We start from the raw sequence: 13,636 nt of genomic DNA, 5'->3' as shown, positions 1-13,636 counted from the left end.
TGGGGGCAAGCGTTGTTGCTCTGCAGGATCATGCCTTTTGCCGACATCCCCGGCTCGCTTTCTAGCCGTCCATCCAGTTTTAAATGGATCTTCAGGATGCTCCCTGCTTTCCACACACTGCCACAAGCCACCATTGAATCTCCACGGTGCTGACGCTCTCTTTCCACAAGAACCAACTACATCTAGCACTGCCCTTGCGGGTCACTCTCCATGCTTTGCGCTCGGCTATTGATGCGTGGGGAACATGTGCACTAGTGACCACAAGATGGATGCTGCCAGCACGTGGTGCCGTCTGGTGCTGAAACAAACTCTCCTCTACTCATTATAGTCACGCCAAGAGATAGGGCGACCCATGCGATGCAGGATATTCGCTAGTGCAGTATGGTTTCGCCACTGTGGTAAGAAATCTGACATCTCTGTGCACTTGCAGAAACAGTTCCTTTAACATATTCACTGAGCTGCGAACTTAACTTGTTCGAACTAGAAATCCCTTCGGCAGCATTCTGTACAAAGGGCGCACAGGTAAGCACTAAAACAAAAATAAAAGGCCAACTGTAAAACGTTTCATTGTGTGACAAAAATTTTGCGGCAATAGTTAGAGAGCAAGCTCGATGTGAAATCTTAAGTGTGATATCTGAGTGGCTGCATTAGAAACAAAACGCAGAGAATCTGTGTTCTGCTTGCTGAAACTGGAACAAATGCTGCCATTACAGCTTGTTGGAATTGTTTGTAGATCAGAAACGCTCTCTTGCTGTGTTAAGTGTTTCAGCACCCCTTTAAAGTGCTAACACATCAGAAGCAAACGCATAACTTATTAATGTATATGTAAATATATCGAGAACATACATGCAGTGTGTAACCTGCATAAGTACAGACTTGCCAAGCTTCATAGAGAAGTTGCCAAAGTAGGAGACATTTTGGACTAAGGAAGTCCTTTTGCACAGCATGAAACGTTGCTCAACTGCAATACAATGCTTCATTAATTGAAATGGTTTGCAGCATGCAGTGTTTTAAGCGCCAGGTGCTCAAACATGTTCAGTCCTGCAAGCCACATTTCAAGTGAAACTACAATGCAACATGGACACGGCAAGGCACGTAAACAACGGGGACAATCGCATACTTCCACCAAAGAGAGAGAGAGACTCTTTATTAGAAAAACAGATCTTTGCTGGCGCATATACAACTGCTGGCATGCTACTGTACAGAGATCGGTAATGGGATTAAAGGATTCCAGAGGAGAGTGGGGGAAAAAAAAGAATAGAAACAAATATGAAATGCACAAGTGGACCTGATACTATTATTTACGGGTGATATGGCGGGTAAAATTAGCCTTTTCTATATAAAATGGTGAATCTTCAAAGCTTTTCGATTAAACCAATTTCTGACAGGTATTTGAACGATAAATCCAAAACCGCCGCTGTTTGGAAGGGCCGGGCATTGGACCCAAGATGCTGGGTAATGTTAACGGATCATGGCAAATCATGTCCAGTTGTTGCTCAAGAAATTCTCTCGTCGCGGTACGCGGGGCATTCTAGTAATATGTGCTCCATTGTTTCTAAGTCTCCACAGTTATCACAGTAGGGGTTACTGGTACGCCCTATGCGGTACAGATAATACATGTATGTCACGTTCAGACGAAGACAATGGTACAAGGTCTCTTAAGTGTCGAGGAAGTGGTGGTGGAATTTTCAATCTCATTTCTGAGTCAATATAACGCAGAAAGTTATCTTGGTGAAGCGGCAGATTCCAGAAGCAGTCTTTTTCTTGATAGGCATATTTTTTTACCATGTTTGAAGTGTCCGCTTGGTAAAAAAATGTTCTTCTGAAACTGCGGTTTTGGAGTCCATTTCGGGCTGCTTCATCAGCTTTTTCATTTCCTGAAATACGCATGGCCATACATTGGAACTTGATGCAATGCCCAGCAATCTTAGCCTTGTGGTGAAGGCTAGCAATGTCAAATGTTGCAGGCTGGTTATTACCTCGCTTGTGCCTGTTCCACATACTTTGTAGGGCTGCTTTTGAATCAGTGAAAATCACGCATGTCTTTGGTGGCCGCTGTCGAAGTACATACACAAGGGCCTCCTTAATGCCATATAGCTCTGCTGACGTAGACGATGTCACTCACTCAAGACGAAACGAGAATCGTTGCCCTGTAGAGGGCACAAAAAGTCCGCACGATGAGCGATGTGGAGTTGTTGAGCCATCTGTGAAAATGTGCGTTGCGGCTGCGTAGTCTTTGTGCATATATTCCAAAGCTGTCTGATAAGTCACTGCTTGAGCTATTTTCTTTTTCACACTGATTCCAGGGATATATGGCACGATTTCCAGTGGTGACAGTGTCCATGCTGAAATGTTTCGTGGCATAATTTGTGACGCCTGAGCAGGAATCGAAATAGATATGCTTCCGACGAACTGCCCAAAGCTAGATGTTGCGCGGGTTCTAGAAATATCACTTAAAAAGTGGGTCTTCGTATGAATGAAGTGTCTCCTGCGAAGATAGCACTTTAAGAGGCAGGCATCCAGCTTCTGCTACAGTTCCTGAGCCGACCCCTTTGGAAGGCCAAGACATACTCGACGGCAGTTGTACCGTGCTGCCTCAAGTTTTCTCTTGCTTGTGGCAGACATCTTATGCAGGATCGGGAGGTAATACCACAGTGTTCTGTCGACGTAGGCGTTATGGAGGAGCCCCATTGTGATCTGGCTAAAAACCGGAATATGTGCGACCCCGAGGAAATCTTCTCACTCAGTTTTTTCGCTTGAGGCGACCATGTGAGGTTCCTATCGATTGTCATTCCAAGAAACCTTCATGTCTTGATGTATGGAAGGGTGCGACAACCCAACACTAGTGAGTATTTTTCCATACGGCTCTGCATGAAGGCCATAGCAACGCTTTTGTTGGCGGACAATTTCAGACCCCTTCGATTTATGTAGGTCGATATATTTTCCAGTGTTCTCTGGAGACGTTGGGTGGTATTGAAGGAACGCGCCATGCTCCAAATGCAGATGTCGTCCGCATACAGTGCGATGCTGACGCAACGAGGCAGGTTTCTTCTCAGATCGATGAGGACTAAAATAATATCGGGCGTAACTCAGCTCCTTGTGGCACTCTCTTCTCAACGGCATAAAGCACCGTGGGGCTATCTGGGGTAGCCATGAAAAGTTGGCGTCCTTGAAGATAGTCTGCAATACATGCGTAAGGCCGTCCTCCAAGACCAAGGGTTTCCATAGCGTCAAGTATTGTTTTATGATAGACCGAGTCATACGCTGCCCTAATCTCCAAATATATTGCAGTAGGTGTGTTTCCACACACCAATTCCTCTTCAATTGATGAGACCAAGGCAATGAAATTATCAATTGCGGAGCTATTTTGCCGGAAGCTAATAATTTCCTCCTGGTAAACTTTTGTAACAAAGAAACTTTTCCAACAAAGAAAGTTGAATATATATCTGCAATCGTCCCTGTTGTTTGTGTGTCTCGCATTGTCGAAGTTCCATTTCATAATATCGCTTGAAGCTTCATATCGACCAACAATGACACAATGCTGATACAATGACCTATTACAGTGTTCTTTATTACAATAGCAGTTGTATGGACACTCCAAGCGAGTGTTCACTGTTGCCGTGAGGTTTCGTGTAAAGTTCAAGTGCGATAAGATCCTATCATGCCACCCGTGTCATATGCTGTGGGTGCACGGGTGAGCCAAGAAGGATGGTGACTTGGTGCGTGCTGACCTGCCACGTGCTTATAAGCATACGCAAGAGGGTGAGGGGAGAGTTGAGTGCGCTGTAACATGACCAAGCATGCGCCAGGAAGGCAGGTGAGCATGTGTCTCCTTTATACCAGTCATGGCTATGCATAGCTGTCCGTGCTGCTTTGCGCATATGCGGCCTGTGCGCCCTATCTTGGCGGTAACATGCAGTGGGTGCAAAAGTTGGTTGAGCTGAGTTGTCAGATGGCTTCACGTATGCAGTCTTCCCACATGCCTGTAGTGTTGGAGGTCGCGTAATCTCAAGTTTCAGAGACGTGGTGAAGCGGGAGGCAGTATGAAAAAGTGTTTGTTCCCCGATGCTTTTCATCATGCTAGTGTTGTGACAGCGAGTGTTCGTGGTCATTGAGTGAAATCTGTTCACGTTTGCCTGTGTGTGCGTGACACCATGCTGTTGTTAATTGAATTAGAATGTGAATGTTTACTGCAGTTTATACGGCTGATAAAACTACGAACCTTACTTCGTATAGTGTAGTTGTCTAATACTTTGCTATCGCTATCAATGCTTCGCCTTTTGGGCAGAACTGCGGCTTTTTACTAGCTACCTTGTCTAGATTAAATGTTTTTGTTGCTGTTATAGTTCCAAGTTTTGGCCTAGATTTTTTTTCTTGCAGATAATCTATATATAATGTCCAAAAAAGATTCTGTAGCCAAACACAAAAAAGAAAAACTTTATAAACATGAAATTTTGTACTCCACATTATTCCAATGCAGCACTGGAAAACACTCCACAGGGAAGAAAAGTGAGAGTTATCGCAGTGCATTACTGGCAAATGTATGGGTAAAAGATACAAGTTGAAAAATTCAACTGAATGGCCCATTGTTAATTATTAGTTGTTCAGAAAACCTTAGAAATGTTGCGAGATTTGATTCTATGAATGGCAAATTAGATCACAAAATTGTGTGGTGCAAGAACTTCTTTAGCGGAACCTTTAGTTTATGCAATAAACTGCAGATACAGCTCTGGGTTAATATAGGATTTACATTTGCATAGGGTTCTGTTGCTGCTGAGTCACCTTGGTGAAGGCAGGTGGGTTCCTCTGTGGTGTTCTTGACAAAAAAGGGGTAGCTGGAATGAATTACAAGTTTATTTCTCATCACACCGTACCTTATAGAGAGGTCTACTTGCTGAAATTCGGTATTCATTTCTATACTCTAGGGGGAGAGGGGGGACCTATCATGTTACAGACATTATGCAAGCGCTTTTACTGTGAATACACTGCAAAACTGGATTTGCTGTGTTGGCCCTTTTTTGTTACACCGAAATCGTCATGTTGTAGTCGTCCAATCATCTCCTCATCTTTGCCTTTGTCATAGGTTGAGGAAAAATGAAAAAATTTGTCAGTTTCGCCTGAAGGGCAAAGCATTGACAGCGATAGGAAGGTTTAGCATTGCACTCGAACTCCTTGGACAGTGTTCTAACTATAAGAGTTATAGCGATGAAGCACCCAAGGCCCAAGGTTGCTGTGTGGAAGGAACAACTCGAGGGCAGGGCCACGTACATCTTGCCAGGCATCTCGCAACGCTGACCTGATGAGGAGCAGTGTGCCAATAGCATTGACGCCATTGGTGCACAAGTTGAAATGGACTGGAAACCGTTGGCATTTAGTCTGCAACCAGTGAAATATTATATAACGCTAGTTTGATATTTACTGTCCATTCCACTCAGACCTTTGCTCAGGCTGACCTCTCTGCCTTTCCTCAAATAAACCATCTCTCTCTCTAGCTGTATTCCTTCCATCTGATCCCCATGCTCTCCACTACGCACTGAAATCTAACCTCTGGTGGGACACATATATATGTGCCTTGCTTCACCAGTACGTCTGCTTCCTTCCCTGTGATCTTACCCGGGCACAGGAAGTATCACTTTGGAGACTTTGGCATGGAGTGACGCTTACACCATCCATCCACTGCTTCTGTAAACTGAGCCTGTACGTTCGCGTTTACACTTCACGGAAGAGTTGGATGTGATTCTCTCACAGGAAAAGCGCTTAGCAGGAATTTGCGTTGAAGAGCTGTGAACGATGACTGACCCAGGGGGAACGTAATATACGATGGGTGTTGGCGCGGCGCTGCGTACATAGCTGATCGAGCATTAGATATGCAACGTCGGCAGTGCGTTCGGAGAACTTTCGCTTCGACACCGCCTCTTGCAGAACCGGCGTGTAGTAATAAACAAGTCAAATATACTAAATCCAGCGGTAAAACCCACATTGTTTAAGTCACGACCTACTGAACTCCAGACCTGCACGATCTCCCTGCCCCAAAGGCCATATTCTGAAACGTTCCACTTCGGCGATATTTCGCTTTTCACTTTCAGGCGCGCGCTGATTGGCTGGTTGAGCAAAATTGAATGACGTTGGGCTCAACCAGCCAATCAGCTCATTCAATTTTGCTAAAACAGCCAATCAGCGCGCACCTGAAAGCGAAAAGCGAAATATCGCCAAAGTAGAACATTTCAGAATACATCCCCAGCACGCCTGGTTAGAATGACCTACAATATGGGAGAGTGTCCAAAGTGCCGCGCGAATGCATGGGAGGAGCGAGGACCTTTTTGTGTGAACTCCCGCGCCGCGGCGCTGCTGTACCGGAAGTGGATCTCAGCGCAGCAGGAGCAGCATACCAAAGAATAAGTTCAATTTTTGTTTATTTTTATGTGGTTGATTGAAGTGTTAGGTTAATAGAGCTATATATATATATATATATATTGTTTTTCGTGCTTTTTTTTAGTTTCTTGGTTATTTTGGTTGGACGTTAGTAGGTAACGAATAGTTGTATTTTTTTTGAGGCGGGTTGTGGCGCACGTGTTGCATGGTGAAAGTGTGAAAGCAGTGTAAAACGGCAGTTTTAAACCGTGTTAGGGAAGCTAGCGGAGTTAGCCGGATAGCGAGATTGCCGTACGGTAAGCCGTACGGCAGGGTATTTTGGTGGGCTTTCTCGTTAGGTGGTCGGGCGGACGATGGTGCTGCAGGCTAGGAAAGACAGGGGTGATGGCGAGCTGGTGCAGTGCGAGGAGTGCAGACGTTGGTGTTATTTGGACGAGACGCACTTCGCAAGTTTAGCCGACGCTGAGGAGGCTATAGCTTCGCGTGCAGGTCGTGTGAAGGATTCAAGGGGGCTGTGCGGGGGATGGAAGGGGAACGGGCAGCTAGTGTGGATGAGCTCAAAGGGGAGCTGAAGATGGAGCGAGAGCGGCGGATTGAGCTCGAAACTCGGATCGGTGAGTTGCTTGACAGGGATCCTCGAGGGCGCCAAGGCCATCCTGGTAAAGCGAATAGCTGGCGAGCTACAAGAACGGGAAAAGCGGGCCGTGCTGGAAGAGCAGGTGGAGGCACTAATGGCACAGGCGGCGCGTAATCCCGGGTCGGAGCTGCGTCAGGCGGGCAGCGGGGACAGCGCGGAGACTCAGGCAGAGGCATGCTATAAGAGCAGGGAGGGACGCCTAGGGGCCGTAGAACAGCAGGCGAGAGCCGGCGGCAACACGGCGGTTCCACAACGCTACAGCGAGGTAGCGCGGCAGGCTTCGGGTGGGAAGGGACGAACGGCAGGGAGCCCGTCGCATGTGAGTGGCGCACGGCGGGTGGAGAACCAGCTAGCGCGAACTGGAGGAAGGCAATCGCAGGCGGGAGGCGAACGTGTAGAGCGAAGAGTCCTGGTGGTGGGGGACTCCAACATAGCGAGGGTTGAGGAGGGCGTCCTTACAAAAGTGAAGGCAGACGGGCGGGTGAGGGTGGAGGCCCAGTCAGGGAAGTGCATGGTTGACGCAATCGCAAAAGCTCTGAAGGTGGTATGGGACAACATGGAGCACGAAAATCTGGTCGTTATCCATGCTGGTCTCAACGATGTGCTGAAGGGAAGGAGCCAGAACCTAAACAGACAGTTAGAGGTTGGGTTGCGTAAACTCAGAGAAGTCTCTGCGAATGTGCATGTGACCATATGCACAATCCCAGAGGTCCAGGACCAGGCTAGCGGGATGGAAAGGAGTGTGGTTGAGGCTAACCGGGTCATTAGGGGTCTGAGCCCAGACAACATTCCACGTCCTGAGGACGTCTTCAAATGGCACAAAAGTCCTCGCACATTTTGTGATGTCTTTAGGACGTACTGAGGACGACGTCCGCTGGACCAACCGAGAAACGTCTTTTCGGGCACTTTCTGAGGACAATGCAATGTCCTGAAAACATCCTTGCGGGTACGTACTGCGGACGATAACAGTTTGAAATACAATTCTTCACTTTCGTTGTCTAGCAAGCAGATACGTATCTGCTTGCTAGACAATTGTCAAATTTAAATTGACAATTGAAAATTCAAATTAAATTGACAATTGAAAATTTAAATTTAAATTCACAATTGTCAAATTTATATTTGACAAAAAGTCAAATTTAAATTGTTGCAAGTTTTCTCATTTTTTTAAATTTTTATTCACCCCTGCTTGGGTAAGCGGTTCGTGCACCCGCGTTACATATCAAACAGCAGGGCGTAAGTCCAAAACTAGAGTGTACTATCCAAAACGAAAGAGGACATTTTACCAATCCATCACAGCTAGTATTGGATCAAGCTAGCCAAGCCAAGCCAAGCGACTGTTGAAATCAAGATGGCAGCATGTTGCATTGGAGGCATGGAGTATAGTTACAGTGTACTAGAAGGTACACTGTAGTATAGTGCCTAGAATATACTTAGTAGGTATATTCTAGGCACTATACATGGAGGAAGGAAACAAAACAGGAGAGGCCCTGACGTCACTTTTTTGAAGCCGGAAGTGCAGCCATGTTGGTGTGCCACCTCTCTTTGCGCCTCCAATCAGGGGTTCTGCAGCTCGCCGGAGCAGATGGGCGCGAACTTTGAACTTGCATTGTTACGAGCCGCCGGAAGTGTGTGCTGCCGACGCGCGTCAAAACAAAGCTTGCGACACTTCTGTAGCAGGTTTAGTGAAGCAGACGCGCTCCTGTGTTTTTTCGTGGCACGTTGAAGAAGACGACGAAGACCCGCGCCGTGATTGCTTGAGTGTATCTATTGCTGGCCGACACTCACACTCACAGACCCAAAACACAACTTTCAAGCTTACACACCAAACCCCAAAGTCAGTTTTTCTCGCGAACAAAAGGTGCTGCAGGAAAGGCACCGGCGGAAAAATCTTATCTCACTTTTCAGAGACCGAGAGCAGCAGCGAAGCTTCAGGAGCGCGGTTGTCATGGCAACGTTTACATTTGGGGTACCCATCCCAGTGCTCCTTTGCGAAAAACAGCACGTGACTTCCGCCACACCTTCTCCAATACGCTCGTGCTGGCCAGGGCCTCTCCTGGATTGGAGGCATGAGTGGAGGTGAGTCTTCTCATAACTCCTTTGTGTATAAAGAGATAAGAGTGAGCCCCTATGCATCAGCAAAATTCGCGTTTATGGGTGCTTGATATTGCTGATGGATGAGCTCCATTTCGAGAATTCGCCGAGTGGTGTTTTGTGCCAAAATATGTTGACAATGTTACGGCATTCAGTAAAGTTGATTTGCACAGCAAACGACGTGGACGCTCGAGCGATTGGACGGCACATGCGCTGAATGGGAACTGAGGGGTTCATTTTGCACTTGGTATAATCTCCTGTCTCGTTCCCGATTCCCGCTCGCCATACGTGTGTACTAGCGCTTTGTTTTTCTTTTGCTTTTTCGCTTCTTCCTTCACGCACAAGCCTGTCTTGTATTCCCTTGTCTCGCAATGACGCCGTTTTCGACTTTTGTGCGTTTGTTGGTTTGTGTCATGCCGTTTTTGCCGGTCTTCGTGATCACAATGATTGCCTCGAGGGTTTTTGGGTGCTCTCTGTCTCTATCACATTGCATTTTGCTGAGTGCAGAATGAACCCTTCCGTTGCTACTCGCTGCTTGTGTCGTCTTCCCACTCGTTTATTTCGCCATGTTTCCACCTTGGACTCTTCGGTGGGTACGCAGCATGCACGGTGAAATTCCATAGCCGGATGTTGAGCAAATATGCTTGGACCCTTCATCGCGTTCACTGGAATGATGCCAACGTGTAAGTTGTGTGCTGACGGCCGATAGTGATGGCATGGTGCCAGCTGATCAATCGCGCTGCCACAACTTTGATTTACATTTATGGGTCAAGCTGCAGGCATGGTGGTAGAACTTTGTTCGTTCCACGGCGCGGCCGACCCAGTGCAGTGTTTATTCATAACATGTTATCATCTTACCATAAGTACGGGAACAACCTATGTAATTGCTTGCAGTAGTAGTACACACAATCTCGTAAGTTCAGGGACAGCATATACACTTGTTCTACTCTTCATTGTACTGATTCATTGTTGACTTTCTTTTTCTAGGTTCCTTTGCGGACTACTACGCTGGGCAAAGAAGTTGCCAACACGATCGATGTCATAATTTACAAATAAATGATTATCTTCATTTAATTGTTTGTGTGAGCAACTGAGCCGTGCCGTGCCTATGTGCGTTTCTAGGGGCAGTGCTTATTCCAACAAAAGCTCCCGGAAACACGTTGACCCTTAATGCATGAAAAAAAAAATATTGAAAACAGATTACAAGCAGCAATTACAGACGATTTTATGAAATGCAGTACCCAACTAGCCCTGCAAAGTATCATACTCAAATCGAACTGAAAAAGTCCTGAAAAGTTGTTTCCAGGACGTCCTGAGGTTGTTATAACGCTGGACAACAGGACTGGATTAGTGCAATTCTATTACCATTAGAGGACGTCCAGAGGACATCATAACGTGCTCAAGGTGACATACTCGGGACATCCTGAGGATGTTATTGTGTTGTCTGGGAGCCGACCACTTGGTTACGGCGTAATGGACGTAAACCGGGACGTGTACGAGCCTGGCTCCCACCCTTTTGCACAGGATGGCATTCACTACAGTGGTGCCACGGGCAAGAGGGTAGGTAGTAGGATGGGGCGCCAAGCTACGGCTTTTTTTGGGGCACCCAGAGCCCTAAGGCCACCAGTGCAGGTGAAGACGGACCCAGAGAGGCCCCAAGATTCAAGAAACGTTGAGTCGGTAGGAGAAGAGATAGACGTAAGCACCAGGGGCAAGGTTATTCTGACATAGGGTTCATTAACATGTAAGGTGGCAGTAATAGGCTGAAGTGGGAGGAGATAGACGAGCAACTAAGGCAGGAAAAGCTGATGGTATATTGGTTTGTGGAGACACATCTGATGGACATGGAGCAACCCTCCCTGTAATCCTGACTATATATGCTTGGGAATATTGCAATAGAACAGAGGGCAGCAGAAAAGGGGTGGAACTGGGGCATTCATTCATAAAAGTATGAATTGGCAAAGGGTTAAACAGGAATGCAAGGAGCATTTATGGCTAAAAGGGAAAGTTGCAGGAGAGCAGACACTCCTTGGCTTTGTATACCTGTGGACAGGAGCAAATGCCAAAGAGGAAAAAAAATGCTGCAATGCATATCAAGTGTCATTAATGAGCTTCGAGGAGGGTGCGAGATTATTATACTAGGAGATATGAACGCACAGATAGAAGACATGGACGGGTACACAGACTCCACAGGCAACATGATGCTGGATATGTGTGAAATGCATGACTTAGTTGTATGCAACAGTACTGAGAAGTGTGAAGGGCACATAACATGGGAGGTAGGGGGAGCCTGCAGTCCACGATAGATTATGCACTAATGTCACATAGGATGCATGATAGACTAAAGGTAATGAACATAGATGAATATGGCCCCATTAGTCTAGGTAGTGATCACAGAAGTATTAAGGTGAGTTTTAGAAGAGAAATGAAAGTAGGCAGGAGGCAAGATGAACAACCAGGTGGCAGTGGCGTAGCCAGAAATTTTTTTCGGGGGGGGGGGGGGGGGGCTCAAGTTGCAACGCAGTCTCCTCCTTATAAAAGTTGTCGAGGCATCAAATACATGAATAATACCTGCATTGCCATTGTCAATGCCATTGTATATTAGGTAATGAAAACGAATTATTTGACGCTACGCACTGTTAAGACAAGTAAATTATGTGTTTGTTTCATAAAAGAATAGCTTCTTATGTCCCAAAAATTGTGGCAGTAATAGCTGATATCAATGCTTCCGCGTTTTTTTTTCTGGTCTATATAATAAGCAAAGAAAATATCACACGAACTTTAGAACGATATCAGTTCGAAACCAGCAAAGCAGTGCATGCAGCTGGTATGAAAAACGTAAAGGCCATAAAATGAACAAGTTGACAAATATTTTGATGAATCTTTGTCATTTAACAACCTTGTTTACATTTTTTTACATATGCAACGGCCAGGGAAAAACCTCAATGACGCTGTCCTTCGTTGAAATGGATTGCGCAGCAGCAGATGTTACCGGTCGTATATTGTAATTGCACCGAAATTATAGTTGCAACAACGAGTACATATAAAAAGCAGAAGTCCCGCAAAATATACATTAGAAATGCGAAGATAGAATGGAATATACAAATGCCAAGATAAACGGCAAGAAAGTGTCGCGTGAAACCAAGTTCACTGCTTGTATACACAAAACCTTTAAAGATATTTAAATATACGTATAAGTCTGCAATAAATCTACGCATCTAAGGAAACGTCATTGCATATAATGCGTCAAACAAGACAAATAAACATGTTGCGCAGTCACAGATAGTGAACTTCACGCAAGACAGACGATCCAGACAGACGATCAGACAAGAACAAAACTATGATCTCAGAAATTGTGGTATGCATTTGGGCCATGCTGCGATCGCAACAGCACCATGTGGCTAGAATAAGAGAAAAAGAATGCAGAAATCAATACGAAAATGCGTATTGTAACTGCCTGCACAGCGGCAACAATTATTCTGCACCCAAAGTCAAAGAAGGCTATTGCTTCGTTTCAAAAAAGAAGTAAATACATGTAGCTAAAAAGGTAAGAAAAGGACAAACGAAAGCCACAGATGATGCGGCAAGTTGATTTACCTAACATCCGAGTGCGTTTTTGGGAAACGCCGCGTGTGCCGGGCTTTCAATGAGCAAGGTTTTTCAAAATTGGTTATTGATGTCCCCATAATTTTTGTATTCCCAGGATAATTTTGATCATCATGCTAACTGTTACAATAAACGGTGAAAATTTATGTGGTTTTAAAAGCTAATGAACAGTCATACGTTTTCGTAATTACGAGCTTATACAGGAACGTGAAGGAACAAATATTTTTACAGGCATTGATTTTTGCTGCTTCGCTATCTAAACGATAAACTTCACTCGGCGGGGAGGTTTAGCGAAGCGTTCAGTAACTTCCGACACGTTGATGGCGACGTCTCCGTGGGTGCATTGAAGCGCCAGCATAACCATGCGTTCCTCATTGTAAAGCGCAAGTGTGTTTTTTTTTAATTTAATAATCCCATGTTTGAAAATCTCTCTGCGCTTGTAGTGGCACTGGAAGGGCGACTAGAATATGCAGCAGTTTGTACTAGAGCTCTGCACGGGCCGATTTTTTCAGCCCGGACCCGGCCCGGGCCCGTTTTTTGCGTTGGGCTGCCCGCCCGAGCCCGAACAAAACTTTTATGGCGAGACCCGGGCCCGGCCCGGGCCCGGAAATAATCTACGTTACCCGCCCGCCCCCGCCCGCCAACTCTCTACCTTAGGCCCGAGGCCCGACCCGAGACCGAAAAATACATGTTTGTCAGAGTTGAGACGCCCGAGAATAACTCGCTGCACGTTACATGCACACCACCAAAAAGCCCGAGCCCGGCCCGGGCCCGGGTCAAGAAGCACACGCCGTGCCCGAGCCCGGCCCGAGCCCGTGAAAAAACTGCTTACCCGGGCCCGGCCCACGGGCCCGGGTAAGGAGTTCAGTGCTATAGCCCGTGCAGTGCTATAGTTTGTACATATGTACATATAACCTGCAGTCTCCATGA

At 46.2% G+C, this 13,636-nt stretch overlaps 1 long non-coding RNA gene across 1 annotated transcript; it reads left to right on the top strand.

The window, feature by feature from the left end:
- Positions 1–9,110: 9,110 nt before the first annotated feature.
- Positions 9,111–10,174, top strand: LOC125943636 (uncharacterized). The gene is made up of 2 exons (XR_007465808.1): positions 9,111–9,347; positions 10,088–10,174. It is a non-coding gene; the product is annotated as an uncharacterized LOC125943636 (long non-coding RNA).
- Positions 10,175–13,636: the final 3,462 nt, after the last annotated feature.

Source organism: Dermacentor silvarum, chromosome 2 (genome assembly GCF_013339745.2).
Source record: "Dermacentor silvarum isolate Dsil-2018 chromosome 2, BIME_Dsil_1.4, whole genome shotgun sequence".
In the NCBI taxonomy this organism is placed as follows: Eukaryota; Metazoa; Arthropoda; class Arachnida; order Ixodida; family Ixodidae; genus Dermacentor; species Dermacentor silvarum.
This window is presented reverse-complemented; position numbering and strand designations above follow the sequence as displayed.